Source organism: Bidens hawaiensis, unplaced genomic scaffold (genome assembly GCF_021521415.1).
Source record: "Bidens hawaiensis isolate Kalapana, Puna unplaced genomic scaffold, B.hawaiensis_p1.1 tig00041854_1, whole genome shotgun sequence".
NCBI lineage: Eukaryota > Viridiplantae > Streptophyta > Magnoliopsida > Asterales > Asteraceae > Bidens > Bidens hawaiensis.
Genome location: NW_027505748.1, coordinates 68,878 through 73,921, shown reverse-complemented (window position 1 = coordinate 73,921; position 5,044 = coordinate 68,878).

Genomic DNA, 5,044 nt, shown 5'->3' with positions numbered 1-5,044 from the left:
AAAGATTAAAGAATGAGATTTCTCATTCGTTATAATGACATTCGCTTCCGTTGTGCATAACGAATGGTTGACATTCGTGTGACCATTAACGAATGGAATGATTTTAATGTATCATTCGTTAAGATTTTAACGAATGACACTTACATTCGTTAGAAATGTTAACAAATAACGTATATTCGTTCAAGTTTAACGAATGAATCCTTATTCGTCTAAAAGGATTGACGAATCGGGAATAATAAGTTAATGAATGAAGCCATTCGTTAGTTAAAAATTTGAATGAATGACTTCGGGTTGCATGAAATTATTGGGGTTTATAATCCCAAGGACAGATGAATGACTCTTCATTCGCCTGATTTGTAACATCCAACTTTTGTTAAATAATAAATAACAGAGAGTTTTGTTATAAACTGTGTGTCGTTAAATTAGTTGCGTGTTAAGTTTTGGGTAATATTTGGAATTGGAATTGTGAGTGGGTTGTGGGGCCCGTAACCCCCCTATATAAACCCAACCCCTCCACCCTTTCACCATTTCCTTCATTTCACACACACACTAGAACACACATCTTCCCTTAAGACTCGAATTCGAATCCGGGCTAAAGCAAGGAAGATCTTGTTGTTCAAGTGTCTTCAAACAACAAGAACACGTCCAGATCTACGTAGTGTTCAGTTCTGAACCGAACCCGAATAAAAGGTGAGTTTTGGTTAAAAAGGTTAAGTTTTACGGTCGAATTCGACATGCAAACTGATAAACGAGAGATCGGGTTGTAAGATGTAAGAAAAACCTAAACTTGGTGAGTTATAACCTCACGGGTATAATGTAGGACAAAAAGGTGATGTTCGAACCTCATAAAACACGGGTATACAAAGTTGGTACAACCAGAAACCCATAAAAAGGGTAAAATCGGGTCCTAAGGAAGAGTCATGGAGTAATTTGGCTTAAAATGGCAAAAATGAAGAAAAGGAGATATTTTCGCATAAGTCGATTTCGCATCGCACAGCCATGCGAAGTGAAATCAATATTTCGCATCGCACAGCCATGCGAGTGAAAAAGTCATGCGAAGCGAAAAAGTCAAGTGAAGCGAAATTACATGCGAAGCGAAATACTTCCATGCGAAATTTCATGAAATTCATTTTCCGAGCTGACCTGGCAGCTCAACCCAACCAGGGGCTCTGCCCCTTGGACACTGCTAGGGGCTGCCGCCCCTAGACCCCGCTACTAGGGGCGCTGCCCCCGGACCCCCGTTAGTTGAGGGTTTCACTAACTTAGATGTAGGAAGTAGTAGTAATGGATAATTGACACGCGTAATGTATTGTACAGTTAGCCATGCACAACTGAGGAAGGGCATTACATTAACGACAAGAGAAACCGACTCCAAGTGAGTTCTAGCCCCTTTATCTGTTATGTTTTCAGGGGCTGTGTGCATACTCCTATGTGGTAGATAATACACTTACTTGATTGGTAAGTGTATGATTATGTATTGAATGAATTGTTACAAAATGATTGTATGAACGAGTATGTATATATATTTATAACTAGAAAATATGTAAAGTATGCACGCATGACAAAGGTATGGTTATTTGAGACAGAAGGGACCAGACCCTTATAGTATCTGTGATGTTAGGGACCAGACCCTCATAATATCTAAGATGATAGGGACCAGACCCTCATAATATCTGTGAAGTTAGAGACCAGAACCTTATAATATCTATGATGTTAGGGACCAGATCCTTATAATATCTGTGGTGTTTAAGATAGAATAGCTTATGGTATAACATAGGGTTTTATGAAAGAAAGTATGTAAGAGCGTAAGCATGTATGTAAAGTATATATGAAAGAAGTGATAGTAAATAAGGTATGAATACGTATCTTCGGACACGTATGAGTATGGTATGTATGTAATGTATGTTATTTGATTAACTAGAACTCACTCAGCATAGCTGACTTTTAGTATGCGCGCAAGCAAATAGGTTGAGGCAGCTGGCTTGAGGAGGGACACATGGCATGAGCTAAAGAGACGGGCATCTATGAAGAAGTGTCATGACTATTTTTGTTAATGTAATGAAAAGGCAACTTGTATGTTAAGACATGATTTGATGTTTGGTAATGTAATGCATGAAGTTTTAATTATTCCGCGAAAGTTTTTATTAACTCTGATTTTAGAACTGTGTTTATGAGTAAATCCAACACCAAAGTGGGGTTATCGGGAATGGGGCCTTACATGATTCCTATTTCATCGTCACCTAAGAGAAACTATTGCAAAAATTTCCAGATTCCTTACACTTAATCATACTACAATTAACTGATATCATCTTGTTCTACAGGTATAGACGATGACAGTGATATAAGTTGTATGAGTTTTCATCGGCTGTTAAGGGTTTAATAGATTGTTTGATATCTGCATGCTTATCGAACAAGTTATCAGCGATTATTCCGTATAATCGAATCGATTAGCAAGCAGATTATATACATTAGTGCATAAAAACGACTATCGATCTTCTTTGATAGGATTAATTGATATACTTCATAAATGTGTTAATAGATTAGACTATGTTTTTCATCGTTTTTGACTGCTTTAAGTCAAAATCATGTAAATAATTGACTCTGGATTTTCAACATGATAATTAAGATAGATTCGTTAAGTGTTAATGAATGAAAGGTATATTCGTTAAACTTGTTAACGAATGCTCACATGATTTGTTAACAAATGAATATAACAAATGATAATAATGAATTAGTTTGATTCGTTAAAGATTTAATATTTGATTCGTATGACTTATGTTAACGAATAGGGTTGATTCGTTACATGTAATGAATGTAAACTTTTAATGTATAACGAATGACTTATTCGTTTTAAATCACTTAACGAATGAGATAGCCATTCGTTATTCAGAATTTAATATTTAAATTTGTTCTAATGTGTGATATTTTTTTAACAGAAATGGCTGACGAAAACGTTCAGAATCCTGCTCAAGCTAAACCTGAACAAGCACCTGTACTGTTATCATGGAATGAAAGTCATAATATCTGTGCCTATCTCGAGCCGAAATTTGATGATACACCTATCTTTGGCGGAATGATTAGCTTCTTGACTCGTTCGAGAATTTACAAAACCATATCTACTCGCACAGTGGTTTATCAGAAGATTATTCGTGCGTTCTGGGATACAGCTAGATTGAATGAAGCCGGAAATCAGATAGAGGCCGTTATTCAAGATAAACGAGTAGTGATCGATGTTGGAATGATTCGAGACTCGTTGGGCTTTATTGATACTATTCACAATCGGTGTGAGTTCGAGAAGGATTTGATTAGAGGGTTATTCAACCGAGTAAAGTATAATGGCGATTTGGGTAGATCTATATACAACAAGGAAAACTTGTGTGAACAATACAAGTACTTGCTGCATGTGTTGATACACTGTCTCGGAGGTCGTAAAGGTGGATTTGATGAATGTAGATCGATGCTTCAATCTGCTTTCGTTGCCTTAGTGTTAAATAAACCATTCAATTTCTCTGAAATGGTTTATTATCACTTGAAGGAAAATTTGTCAAGCCGTCATAAGTTTCTAATGTATCCAAGATTTCTACAGATGATAATCAATGATCTACAACCTGACTTAATTAAAGATCAAGATAATGTTATGAAGCTGAAGCACATGGATGACGAGACAATGAGACGTTTCAGATCGTACAGAGGTCAGAGTCTTGCGGATCAACCAAAGTTCAAACGTTTGATTGGTCATTTGGTGAATCTTGATTATGTTGCACCGCCTAATGATCGTTGGATTCATGATGACTCCGACTCTGAACGTGGGTGGTGGTGGTGGAAATGGTGGAGATGATGGTGGTGATGGTGGTCCAGGACCACAAGCTGAGTTAAGTTATGAGCAGAAACGTAAACATAAAGGGAGAGAACCGATGGTGGAGAAGAGTGACAAAGTAAAGAAGCAATGGGTTAGACGTGGTTCAGGGATTGAGATTCCTAGTCAACCGTTTGTTCGTTCGACTCCTCCTGTATCTATTTTAGATCCTATTTTCACACCTCCTATGCCTCAACAGATTCCAAGGTCACCGACTCCGGTTCATATGCTAGTATCTCCGGTACCTCCGTCTATAACCTTGATTACTACTATACGACCAGATCCTGTTTTTGGTGACATTCTTCATACTGTGTTGGCACGTATGCCTACACCGCAGCCTACTACTCCAGTGACTCCTGTTACACCTACACAGTTGCCAAGATCTGAGCATTCCTTTATGAAATTTACTCGCCCTCAGGGTCCGTTGCAACCAGTTCATCCTAATTTCTTTGGTTTGAATCTTCAAACTCAATGGTTTCATATGATGAATTTGTTGCACCTTCAGCAGACTCAAATGCAAGCTGACAGAGCTGCCCATGAGCTAGCACAAAGGAATTTGTTGCGACATATTCAGTTCACTCAACACGAAAACAGGGAACTTAGAGCCCTTGTTGCTGCTCAGGGGGAGAGATTAGACAAACAGGATGAAATCATTCTTCAGTTAACTTGTAAAGATGATGAGTTGAAGAAATTAAAGAATAATGAAGATGATCAGGATGGAACAGGTGGTGGTGTAGATCAGCAACCGGGCGGCAGTTCTGCATCGTCGGCAGGTAATAAGACTGATTCGAGTGCTGGTGGTGGGTCTGGAGATAGTCAGTTGCAGATTGTGCCATACAAGGATTACACGAAGGCTAAACCGATTGATGTCATTCCAGCGAATATGATTTTGTTTGTCAGAATGGATGGAGTAGTGTATAGTATGGTGAACGCGGATGAGATCGAAGAAGGTGAATTTGTTGATCATTCATTAACAAAAGAACAAATTGCCTTGCTTCTGGATCTAAATTAAGATGAGGTGGATGTGTTAGGTAAGAGTGTGGACGTGGATATTGAAATAGAGGAAAGTACTAATACAGGCATTCCACATAGGAATGTGCCTGATTTTGATGAGGTAGAGGTTGAAGACGTCACTGCTAAGGAGTACCCTAAGTTCTACACCGACAACAACAATAACAACTCAGGTAT